At 38.3% G+C, this 13468-nt stretch overlaps 1 protein-coding gene across 6 annotated transcripts in view; it reads left to right on the forward strand.

The window, feature by feature from the left end:
• The window catches only part of SLC35F5 (solute carrier family 35 member F5), a 39193-nt gene extending 36469 nt beyond the window's left edge, over window positions 1-2724 (forward strand). For all 6 annotated transcript variants that reach the window (XR_011428472.1, XM_014732255.3, XM_070241804.1 and 3 more), the window contains one exon: window positions 1884-2724. The gene's annotated coding sequence lies outside the window, so the exon portion shown is untranslated. The remainder of the gene's footprint in view (window positions 1-1883) is intronic.
• Window positions 2725-13468: the final 10744 nt, after the last annotated feature.

A 13468-nucleotide genomic window follows, 5' to 3' on the forward strand; every position in this document is an offset into this window, starting at 1 on the left:
TAGAGTTATTAAATACTTGGTAAGTTTATGTCCAGTAGTGCCTGACTCAAATGAAATGATCCCAAGTTTTAACTGTTACTTTTATTTGTGCTGAGGGTCATTATTTTATTTAATGATATACTTTAGAAAAAACATTTTTTCTCTGAGTATAAAAGTAAGAGAAAAAAATGTAATACTTTGCTGTATGTCCAGTCTTTTCTCTATGTGTGTGTGTTTTCCATAACTGGCACAATGTATGTACTCATTCTCAGACTGCTTTTTCACCTAACAGTGTTTCAAGAACATTTCCCCTTTTTTTTTTTAATTTTAGGAAATATTATCTTTTATATTTCTTACATGACAGAAAGAATATATCATATTTTGTTTCACTGAATGAATGCTTGAAGTAACACCCAACATATACCTTCAGCGGGCACAGAAACGATTATGTATTTATTTAGAATGAGAGATCACAATAAATTACTGGAATTCTGGAGATGGAGGTCCCTTTCTTCAGAGATGACTTTCCGCAGTTTCTATTGAAATGTTCCCTGGTGATGGCTGGGCTTCCCCTCTTCACCTGGAGCCCTGTCACCTCTTTTCACTCACGTTGGCCTTGAAGCCTACGTTTCATTATCTTCGTGGTAAATTCACCTCTGACTTCTTGTAGAAAGCAGCCAGCTGTCCTCTGCCGTGCACCCCCCTGCTGCTGTCATTCTCTCCCTGTCCTCAGGGAATCACTTCAAACTCACAGTCGATTCTTCTGATGGTTTCCTTCCTGTCTACGTGCCATGCTTGATGTCTCAGTTTTAGGCATCTTCAGTTGATTTCCCACTATGGTAGACGAGGACAGATTTCCTTGAAGTCCCTCCATCTCTGCTCCCCCCCCCCACTTGTCTGCCTTCCAGCCCTATATCATTCCTACCTCCTCAGCATCCCAGGGTAGTTATGGCATAATTTTGGATAGAGCTGTAATCGTTATGACTGTAAACATTGCTTTTGCCTGAGCCATGTAGGATTGGTTGTTCCTGGCATTTCCCCAGTCTAGAGACCCTCTGTTACCACCCCTTGTAGAGAATTAACCTCAGATCTTCTGAGATGAAGAAGAGGCACTTGGCTAGCTGTGAAAAGTAAAGGGAAGGCATCTGAGTGTCTGACTGCTTTTTCTATGAACTGTGTACCAGTCTTGCTGCTTTTAGTTTCTTCTTCACCCTGCTTACCGAGGTATCTAGTTGTTCTTCCCCATTGCTAGCTAAGAGTTAGCTGCCATTTGCTTGTCTCCCCTCTTTTCTTTGTCCATGTGGTTTAGTCCTGTAAAAAAACAATCCCTTTATTGTCTTTTTACTAAGGAGTTGGGGACAGAGTGGAACTAAATATGTGTTTATTTTCCATCTTTAAATTAAAAAAAAATACCCCTAGTTATTCTTTAAAGTTTTTAATGCTATAGTTTATGCATTTTCCCTCTCTGGTATGCTGTACATTATTTCCGTACTCACACCCTACCCCCACGCAGGCAAGGTTTCAGTATTTTCAGAAGTGAGAGCTGGATAAAGGGGAGCTAGTGAAGACTAAAGAAGGTGGACTGCAGTAAAGTACAGGGGGCCAGGCTGGGTAGGAGTCCTCGTCTCAGCAGGGGTAATGGTGGAGTACACCGTGAATAGCACTGTTCTTGCATCATCTGTGGGTAGTAGTGGATGTCAGCTGTTGACATTGCTCTAGAACTTACTTTCCTGAGTTCTTAGGACTCACCTCAGGTTTGAGTATCCAGTTAGGAAGTATTTGTTACTGTGTTTGATATATGTTTCAGTGTTAAGATAATTTTCTTCTTATAATACAAACCGTAGAAAATTAAAGCTATCACAATTGTAATCGAATGATGACTTTTCTGTTTGTTTTATTTTTAGCTTGATAATGGAACATTCTACAGCGAAGAGACAATCTCTGGCAAGTTTTTGTAGAAAAAAGTGTTTCAGTGCCTAGTCTGAAAAATAACAGTTTCAGTTCTTTGGAACTCTAAAATATATTTTCCTGATACTGTTTTCTTCATTTTCATGATGAAGTACTTTGCTGTGTAGCTGTGTGCATATCTCCACAGTTATAGGAAGCTCCAGTCCACCTGAAGGACCAACCTGCCTTACACATCTCAAGGAATTCAGCTGATAAAATAATTTGAACTAATCAAGGAATAAAATCTTAGTGTTCTGGAGACTTTATTTTCACATATTATTTGTTAAATGCTGAACTATATTATGAAAATGTTTCCCAGAAATCATTTAAGTATATAGATCAGTATTTCTTATAGTTAAAAAGCTAAAATAAGCTACCTATAATAGGTACGGATTATGATTTTAAGTTTTGTAAAACATTGCAAATTAACACAAAAAATGTTTAATTTATGCAACAAGTATGTTCTTACAAATTTGGTGGGACTTTAAAAAGAATATTTGAGAAAATATCTGGTTCACTTACACTACATATACTGTATTATCCTTTCATAGCATTAGGTGCCTTGTATTTTAAATCTGTGACAAACCGTGACAGATTTTTAAAGAGAAAGTATTATTGTAAAATGAAGAATTAAGTATTTCTAAAGCCTGTATTGCTGTAAATTTAGTTGATAAAATTCTGCTTAATTTAGAGTTTTGAAGAAATGTTCTCTCTTCAGTTAAGACATTTTCATAATGGGATGATTTAAATTTGAAGTGATAAAGAGTATTATTAAAATAAAATGTTTATATATATGTATTTGTGTATTACAGATCTATCAGTTGGTTTCTGATTTTTTTCCACATGTAAATGTGCCAAATTACTCTAGAACTGGGTACCACTTCTCTAAATAATTCTAGTTTTCACAAGTAAATTTTTAATGGTTAAAATGCCAAAGAAGGAAGGCAAGAAGAAATTGTACTTTAAAAATTGCGTTTGAATTCTTTTCTCTGCCAAGCTTAAATTAAATGTAAAATACCCCTAATTGCAAATCTTAAACTTAGGTGTTATATATACTTATTGTGCAGTTGCTCCTGGACTCTACTCACTGTAGACATTGGTGGATGGACAGGTCGCAGGGTTCATCCAGGCTTTTGATTAATCTAGAACCCACTTCTTTTTCAAGTCTTTTGAGAATAGTTCATTTCTCTTCAAAATTTCTTAGCAAATCTGATTTTTTTAAAATTCTCTTTGCAGTGTTAGCTTCAGTTTGTCTTATTTACCTTTTTTAAATTGCTTTGGTGTTATCATGAGTCTAAAATGAAGTTTAGCCATCTTTCTGCCTGTCCTGAGACCTTTTATATTATATTAATTTAAAAGATTATTTGTTTATGATATTAAATTAGAAAAAACAGGCAGCTGCTCTCCTATTTGGTGCCACCAGTAATTCTTGTTAAGCTAAAAATAATACTGATTTTGTTAGCTTGACACAGGGTAAAGGCGTGTAAAGAAAGTGAACTTCTAAGGATTATTCTCTTCAAAAGAACTTAGCCAAGTAACGTTTCAGTTACTCAAAGACTAATTTTGATTGAAGTTTCTTATTGAGACACCTCTACTTTTTGTTTTTGCCCTTTCACAGTTCACCAATACTTCTCAGCAATTTGCAGGATGAAATAGTTAAAACAGTGGAGAAGAAATTCACATTTTGAATTATTCCGTAAATATGGTAGGGAAAGAGGTTGAACTTAGAATGTTTTGGTTGTTCATGTGCTCTGTGTTCGCAGGTCACACAGGATCCTGTGTCATCACTGAGGGTTCTGGAAGCAGTAAGCCTTAGTTAACGTGCTGGGGAGATCTTGAGGAGGTCTTCTTCCACTAGGCTGCTATATTTTTGTTTTTCAAAGAACAGCCTCTTCAGAGGAAGTGCCGTTAAATTGGTTACCTGAAGCGTGAATCACTGCAGCTTTGCTCGCCCCCGCCTCTTGTCTTTTCTCTCAGGTCTTTATCCGAATGGTTTTCATGTTTGAATACTGTAGCCATGGCGAGTGAGCAGTTGAAGACTTCCTTTCTGTGCCTTTGTAGTTAAGAGTTCATCTTCTCTAGAAATAAAGTTGCGGTGGATTGCTTCCTTTTGTTATTACCCAGAACTCTCAGTATCAAGGCCCTGGGATCAGGGCAGGCACATTGCAGGCCTTTGGAAATGTTGGGAAGAGATTATGTTCAAGTAACTGCTAATGACCTTGGTCCCTGTTAGAACGGTGTTGGCTCATGATTATATGTTTCTGAATCTAAAGTCACAAATAGGAATTTCTAATACCTTGTTTCAGTCGTCATCTTTTCTTCCCATACATAATTTAAATCCCATTATTGTATAATGTTTCAAATTATGACCTTGATTGAAAGAAGTCTGCTATTTTGTTGAAAAGACTTTCTGTTAGATGAACATCAGAATCTCTACTAAAACAATACTGAAAAATGAGGCAGCCTTAAAAGTGCATAGGTGAATGCTTTTGGGGGCTTAGAAAAGTCATTAGGTATATTTAATGCACCTATGCTTATTCCTTTAAATAAATTCTGATTTTTAAAAAAATTGATTTATTGGCTTCTGTCAGCCTGACTTAATTAATTCCTTAGATTGAACTGATCTTCCCCCTGGCAGCTGACGAACAAAGTTTATTGTTTTGAACTGAGCTCGCAAGGTTAAATGTGAGTGTTCTCAAAGGTATACGGCCTTGTTTCAGGAAGAATGCTAATGCCCATTTTACACTCAGTCATGCAGAGCCAGTTTGGGGGTGCAAGGCGGGGCTTCTCTGGAAGCTGAGGTTTTTCGTAAGGCACTATGGTAAGGTCTGTAGCTCTAAGCCTCAGTGAGCTGGTTGAAGAAGCAGAATATCTTTAAAGAAGGATAAAATACGAATTAATTAGAGTGTATTTTTTCCAGAATCATATTAGCAAATAAAGGAAATGTTATTTTTATTTTAAGCAATTGTAATTGTTATAATCCTGCTATGTTTGTCCCTACTTTCCTTTTGAAGTATTCTTTGTTACTAAATATTTTAGGAAGAATTCACAGAAATAAGAAATAAGAGAAAGATGAATATTATCTGTGACATCTTCAGATTTAACTTAGCTAACATATTGTATATTGATTTGAAGTTAGGGTTATATTTTAGTATGTCTGTCATTTACCAAAAATTCCATGTAGATAAGTTGAGGTACAATTACATAGATTTGCAATGTTGAGACCACCACATTTCCTTTTGTTGTAGTATCAGCCTCATCCGTCCATACAAAAATTAATAATACCGTGTTTCATAGTTTGCGCACTGTATGTACGCAGGAAACTTCCCTTTAAATCGTAAGAGCCTTTAATAAGCTGGGGACAGAGGGGAGTACATTATAAATTAGAAGCAAATAATGACTTTTGGGAATTTACTGTTATATTAACGTGATGCTTTTTTGTTTTGCCATCAGGCAGGAGCATTGCATGATAATTGAGATCTTTATTTTAACGTTAACTCTTACTAGATTATCTTATTTTCATTCTGATTTTTTGGTTCGCTAAAAAAAATTGTGGTTTATATATCTTAACAACTAAGCACCATTTTAATGTCATTGCATTTTAAAAAACAAGTCTTTTCTATAGAATTTCCTATATGCAGTATGCATTAACTATTAGAATGTCAAATAACAAAGTCACTGACATCTATTTAAGGAAAATTACATAGGAAAAGTGATTAGTACTCTCTGATTAGGCTGAAGTGCTGAAATGCTAATGTGAAATGGCAAAATCTGCAATGAGAACATTTTGAATTTTTGGTAATGTTAATGTGATTTTATTTTTGAGTTGGGCATTTGGGATGGAGAAGTACTCAGATGAAGACATTTCCTTCATGATATTTTAATGTTGGGGAAAAAACCTTCAAAATCAGAACTTTTAACAAGGCTCTTCATGAAAATGTTTTTAATTTAATTTTAGATGTGATTTCTTTCTTAAGAGCTTCTTTTATTAACTTTAACTTAGATCCTTGTATGCTGAGCATTCAGTATTTCTCTACTTGGTTGTTTACCTACCTAGTTTTAACTGTGGCAAGTCATAGAGAATTTCAGTGGGTCCTTGCAAGGCAGGCAGGAGATTTCTGTCCCAAGAGTCTTATTTTTGACATGTGGTGAAAACAGATTCTTTAGAATCTTAGTACCTGTATTCGCTTATTTGGAATAGCTTTCACATGTTTTTTCTTATGAAAAAATCCACGGTCAGTCAGTAACATCCAAAGTGAAATTTTGTTGAAGGCTATCCTTGTCTTAATTATTCTGGTATAAAGTATAATATACTAAGTTCCTTTGGCTTGTGTAGTAGCTGAGTGTAAAGTTATATATATTTCAATATGCTTCAAGTAAAGTTTCAGAGAGACAGCATGCTAAGCAGTGGTGGTTCTCAAACTTGAGTGAGCGTCAGCACCTGCTGGAGGGCTTGTGGGGCCAGCCCAGCTCTGATTGAGTGGTTCTGATTGAGTGGGTCTGCAGGAATGCCTGGCAATTTGCGTTTCTAGCAAGTTTCCAGGCAGTGGCGCTGCTGCTGGTCCGAGACCACACTTTGTGAATCTTTACCCTGAGGAAAGAGCACTAACTTTGAAGTTCGATTCCCCCCATTAGCGGGTTTCTGTGGGGGGAATTATTTAATGCAGGTAGGCCTACATTTCCTCGGCTGTGAAATGGAGTTAATGCTACCTCCCTGGGACTGAGGAATGAAATAGTGAAGTTGGACATGCCCAGCCCCGCGTGCCTGAGTGCTTGGTAAATGCTGATTCCCTCTGTCAGTCCTCCCCTCACTCTTCTCAAATGGAAAGTGACGAGCTAAATCCAGTGTCTTCTGCGTTCCTCTCTGATTCTGTGACTCTCAAAGTTCTCCAGTTCAAGAGACAATGCCCGGCCCCGTGTGTGTGCTGGGTGCTTTATAGGGGGAGTAGTAATAACAGTGATACTACCTAGACCATGGTTTTGGTTTTGGTTTTGCTGTGGTTAGGGCTTAGCATCTAAACTCTTTAATACGTCTTCAGTCAGGTTTATAAAGCAGTGTTGAAGAAGTTACATTCCAGCACAGTTTGAATCCATGCCTGGTTTATGGGGGCTGAGGGTATCAGATAAATGGGCTACTGTTTTCTGTGACTGACCTCAAAACTGTTTCCACTGCATCGCCTCCTAAAATGCGTGTTCAACATAAGTCGTTTTCATTACTTCCTTGATTTTCAGACAGCATTAAACGAGCTCCAAAACAAATCCAAGCTAAAAGTGTGAGCATGATTTAACATAGCAGCTAATTATTCAGTGTTTTATTTAAAAGTAGTCACTAGGGTATTCACTGTTGTAAATTTATAATCTTAAAAGTTGACCAGGCTGAAAGTATGAGGCTAAAATACTATCAGATTTTCTCATCCTTTAATTCCATCTTATGAAAGAAAATAACCGTAAGTAGGGGCCTTTTGTCTTCTCCTCACCATCTAGATCTGCTCTATGGTAAATATGGGGAAGAGTACAGTCAGTAAAAAGCGTATGTAACTAATTGGCTGTGTTTGGAGACATGTATGGAACTTGATCAAACTATCTGCATCCATCCAGGGTGCTCTCATTACACTGCTGACTGCTGGGTGCCAGCAGGAGGAGCCGGGGGCGTGCCCGGGAGGGCTTTCCTCACACGCTGGATCCTGTAACTGCATTTGAAATAGCTATTTTTAAAAACCTGAACAGAGGGAAACTAGAAAGAATGAAGGCAAGACATTGAAAATGCATGAAATATCTGATAATGGCAAAAAAAAAAAATCAACTAAATGCCGGGATACAATGTCGGGTGAAGTGCAACTAGTGTGATCTAAAGTGGATCCTAATACTCAAATTCCTCTTAGGGGTTAGGCAGCAATTCCTGTGTAGGGCCAGCTAGTTATATTGAGTTTTCATCTATAGTCATCCTGCTAAGTCCTTGTGAAGGTTTGTTTTGCATCCAAGATATTTCCTATACTAAAATTTTATAGTATAATCTTAATCCTCTGGCTAGTGAATTGAAGCTGAAGTCATCAAGTGTTGGCACACTGTTATTTGTATTTTTACATAAGGCAATTCTGCGTCATTCTGACCAAGATGCAACATTTTAATTTTATCTGATAGGTCTGTATTGAGTAATCAGTAGCTATGTGCAAATACTCCCAGGGAAGTAGTAGTTAGTATAGAAATTATTTTATATGAAAGTCAGCTCAATTACCAGACCCAGGAGGCCAGAGGTAATGAAAGAGTACTTTAGAAAGATGAAATGTTTATGATAAATTAAGGAAACAGTCTTTTAGATACATTTTCCTTGGTGTGGATAATTTAATGCAGATTTTTACCTCGAATTTGTTATTAAACTTGATAATTTTATCCCTCCATCTATTTAATAAAATGAGTATTTTCACAACCTGTGTATTTAAAATTTAAAAATAATTGTAAAATTCTAATTAGTACTTAATGTTACTAATTCTGTTATAATTTAGGGCCAAAACTATGCCAGTTTTGGAGGCAATTTGAAACATTGCTTATTTTTATACTATATAATTTGGGAAAAATTATTTTATGGACAATGAGTATCCTAATGTAAAATATGTCTGATTTATATTAATACATTATTTGTGTAAAATCATTTGTATATTCTACTTATGTATTTTCTATTTCAGTAAAAATACATAAAAAATGCAGATCTATCCTTGTGCAAACAAGTATTTGATTTCTAAAGTTTCCTTTTATTAAAACATTTCCACTCATTGATTCTTTCATGCCTAGATTTCTAAGATGTAGCTCAGGCATTTGATGAAGTAGATCTTCCGCTGAACAACACGGTTCAGCTTTGAGAGACCGAACATTAAGCACAGTGAGTTGCAGCTTACGCATGTTAAGGTCTAAAGCCAACATAAAAGGTGAAATTTTCAAATAATCCACTTTTGGTAAGGTTCCACATAGGAGACTGCATTCCATCTCATAATGAGGCCTTTCCAGTGAGTTTTTTCTCCAGAGTTGGAACATCTAACAATATATTTACTGAGTATTAGAGCAGTCAGAGTTCCACCAAGAAAACAAAAACTACTTGAGTATTTTAAACAGAGAAAATTTAAAGCAGAATTTATTGCTCAGGTATTAGAAGAGCTGAGAGGACAAGCAAAAGGCTGAGGTAGCTCTGAAATTAGCAACAGCAGGAGGCCAATGCTAAACCTGGGCTGGCGGTGCAAAGGGAGGAAGTGGGGCAAAGCTGAAGGCCGGGGTCATGCACTTGAGACCAAACCACACAGAGAAGAGGAGGAGCCTTAACAGTTGTTACAGCTGGAGGTGAAGAAGGCAAAGAAATACTGTGGCTTTTCTTCTTTCTGCGATTGACTCCTACTGGCAGGACCGGACTGGAAGCCAGCGGCCACAGGAACTTGGGAAATGTAGCCCTTGGTTGTCAATTCCTCCGAGGCAGAGAGGAAAGGTCCAGCAGGCTCGGAATTGGCACAAGCACTAAGTAGCTGGCTTGCATTTGGAGGCCAGATTGTATGTAAAAGACGTGTCTTTAAACAACAGAATCACAGCACATGACGATACCACAGTACAGGAAATAGTCTGAAACCAAGATTGGTTTTGTCCATTTCAAGTCCACTCCAGGAAGAGGAATTAGGGGGACATGCCTGTCCTGGAGTCCTAGTTCTCATTCCCATCCCTCCTCCTCTACTTACTTCCCACTGCCCTCCTTTTTCTTTTCCTCCTCCTGTCAAACTGGGCTAAAGGGAAGTGTGAGCAGCAGTATTGCTTCTCTAAAACCAAACATAAGAGAACAGGAAAAATACTTTTTAGTGATAAAGAGGAAAATCACTAAAGCATTCAGGATAGTGTATTCATGGAAGTGTTGGGAAAGAAGAAGTAAGAACAATAACTTCTTAAAAGACATAATTATTAGGCTGTCTACACTATTTTTCTTTCTTTTTTCTTTTTGCTCTTCTGAATGACTTCCACTGCCCTGTCTTCAAATTCACTGATTCTTTCTTCCAGTTGATGTAGTCTGATGTTGAACCCCTCTTTAGTTCTTCAGTGCAATTGTTATATTTTTCAGCTCTATGATTTCTGTTTAGTACTTTTTAATATTTTCTTTGTGTTGAAATTCTCATTTTATTCTTGCATTTCTCTCCCAACCTTGGTAAACAACTTTATGACAATGATTTTGAGATTTCTGTGAGGTAAATCACTTATCATTATTTCATTAAGGTCAGTTTCTGGATATTTATCTAGATCTTTTGTTTGGAACATATTCCCCTATTTCTTTACTTTCCTTGTCTCTGTTCATCTCTGTGGATTAGAGAAAACAGCCACCTCTCCTGGTCTTGGCAGACTCATCTTATGTAGGGGATGAATCTCAGCTATCAGCCTAGCCTGAGCTCCTTGTTGCCTCCCAAACCTTTGTGATTGTCCAAGCCATCATCTTTTTTCTTAGTAGCTCCCAGTAGATTAGGGTATGCCCTGACCCGGCATTGTCCCAAAGGCATGGGAAATGCCCACGTGCCCATTCAGGCTCCAGAGAACTACTAATCATCTGCCCCGTGAGCTCCCTGATGCAGGCTGATTGGAAACCTGACCTTCCAGCAGCAGCTGGGAAAGTCAAGATGTTAGATATGTTGTCTAGCCCCTATCAGGGAGAAACTGGGAGCTGGGTGTTTTTGCTTACTCATTCTGTGCTGAGCCAGAGGGAAAAGTCACTGGGAGTGCTTGTGCACCCATATAGAACCATTTGTTTGTTTTGTGTGGTCCCGAGGGGCTGGTGAATGCTGAGCCCCATCAGCTCCCAGAGCTAGTTGATTTGAGAGCGAGTCCCTTGGGTGGCAGCCATAATAGTTTGGGTGCCAGATGTGTGGACAAGCTCCTTCCATGGAGAAGCCGGAGACTTGGTTTTATTGTTTGAGTGAGCCAGAGGGAGAATGAGGGGCAAGTGCCTGCTGACTTTTGGGCTTGTTAGCACTCGGATGCAGACTGAGCAGATGCCGGACCCTCGGGCAGCAGCTGGGATAGGATGCGGCCAATCCCTTTCAGGGAGAAACTGAGACATGGGCAATTTGCTTGCTCCGTCTCTGCTGAGACTGGAGATGTGGCTGCGGGCAGTGCTGCATGTCTGTTTAAAAGCTGGTGCTTTGTTTTATGTGGTCCTGTGGGACTCTGAATGCTGAGCCCTATTGGCTATCAGAGGTAGGTGATTTGTGGGCCTGTCCCTCGTGTAGCAGCCCTAAAAGTTAGGGCACTAGATGTGAGGTCCAAACCTTTGCTCTTCAGGGAGAAGCGGGAAGTTGAGTTTCCCTCCTGACGGTGAAGTGCTCTGCCAGGGTGGGGTTTATGGCAAGAGTGTTTCAGCCCTTCCTACCCATTTTGATGTAGGTATTTTCTCAGTTGCCTGATGTGTAGGGTGTGTTGAGTGTAGGAGTCGCTCAGCTACTTTCAGGATTTCTCTCAGAGGGAAGTGATCTGTGTGTAGCTCTATATTTGGCACCTCCATGGGAGCAGGGGAAGTCGGGAGCCTCCCCTCGCCCCGTCTTGGTGATGCCCTGTATGTGAGGTTCTCATGGGGCAAATAGCTCCTCCTGTGGGCTGCGCACACCTCTCTCTTATCTGAGCACCTCTATTTGAATCTTGCTGAACATCACAAATGTTTAATTTTAAAATGGCATTGAGGAGAAACACCTAGTATCACATCTAGCCACATTGACCCAAATCACCTGCTAATGGAATCTGAGATATACAACAGGTTCTGCTTTCATAAAGATTAAAGAAGAAGCCTTAACAAGTAAGTCCCTGTACTTTCAAACAGAAAATAGCAGGTAACCATGCTTTTGTTAAATGACCAACCACTGCACCATCTCTATGTGTCTTGCATTATTCCAGGATCACCTGAGACCTAATCAAGATGAGGAGTCCTAAAAAAATTAATATGACTTTGGTGGGTGCATTTTAAAATGACTTTAATGAGGGATCAGTTTTCATTTCCTGGGCCAGAAAATATTTCGGGTATATTCCTGAAAAGAATGCTAATAGTTAGGTCTATATAGGGAATGATAAATTACATGAGCATAGGCAAAGAGCCTTACGAGGAATGCACTCAGTGAGTAGTGTGGAGAATGTGATCAGGCGCTTTAAAAAAACAGCAATTATGAAAGTTCCATAAATGTAATGGAGAGAAAAAGACTGACCTTGACCAATAGTATCAGTCTGGGCTGCACTAAACCTGATATGAAAAAGTCCCGGAAGTTCAATTAGGTGCAATGAAACATTCAGTAATCAAAATAAGGGCATAACTATGAGACGGTTTCTTTTGGGTGCTTTTAATTCAGAACTATTACCCCTACTTTCTCGGATAGTGTTGAGAAACCACTCAGTCTTGGATGCACCTGTGTGAATCTGAATTTCCAATTCAGATAATTTTTCTTTTGACATTTATTTTAGATGGATTATTTAAAACCATAACCATGCATGAAACTATAAAACTGCGTGAAACTATTTCTCAATTCAGGTCCTGCTGAATACTAGTGTCTCACAAGATTAACTTAATGTGTGTTCCCAAAATTAAGCAAAACAAAATAAAAAACAAAACAAAAACGAAAGTTGGTTCCATGGTCGAATAAATTGAGAAACATGTTCCCGTTTTGCTGCAGGATCATGTGAAATCTTTAATATCCAATGTAAACAATGATTCCCTAAAGGGAATGAGGTCCAATTTGCAGTTTTCTTTAAACTTATTTATTGCTGATCCCCCCATTAGCCCTTGCTGTTTTGCTGCACATCTATCCATACATGCAGAGATGCTTCTGTTCCAGAAGATATTTAGAAAATGCTGATACCAAAGATGGCAAATGGCTGACAAAAGGTCAGGAATATTTACGTACTTTTGTGTCGTTTTGAGTTTTTGGTAGAAGAAATGTTTCCCCTCCTGAGATAATGAAGAGGCTGAATGGACGGCTTGTTTTCTAGCACAGAAGGCCAATTTGAGGTGCTCTGGCAAGCAACTTTGTGTCCCTAATGAGTAAAATATATTTTTACCTTCAGCTTATGGTAAAACATCACACAGTATGAGATTGATAAGCAGTTCAAAAATAGTATCTCCTATCCTGTTAAAATTGGATTCAGAAAAACCTAAAGAAGCTTTGCAATTACTGCCAAAATGTTTCAGAGGGCGTTAGGTTAATAGAAGCTGGAGAGGGGCGGGAAAGGAGGCAGCTGCTTGTCACCAAGAATAAGGACTCTATTTGCTACGAGGATTTGTAGGGGCAGCACTCCGTTACTGGGGTTTGGTAAGTGTATTTGTCTTGAAGTTGGAATTACATTTTGTTGAATTTTAATCATAAGCAGGGAAGTATGTTTTCCTGAATGTAAGAAAATACATTAGCTAATTTGGGCCATAATTGTAAAAATTACGCCCTTAGCATATGGAATGTAACAATGGAAATATTAACTTTGTGATACATTGTTTTTTTCTTTGGTGAGGTTTTGCTTTAAGACCTGTTGGGTTTAGCAAGAGAGAGAAAGG

Source organism: Equus caballus, chromosome 18, assembly GCF_041296265.1.
Source record: "Equus caballus isolate H_3958 breed thoroughbred chromosome 18, TB-T2T, whole genome shotgun sequence".
NCBI classification, from domain to species: domain Eukaryota; kingdom Metazoa; phylum Chordata; class Mammalia; order Perissodactyla; family Equidae; genus Equus; species Equus caballus.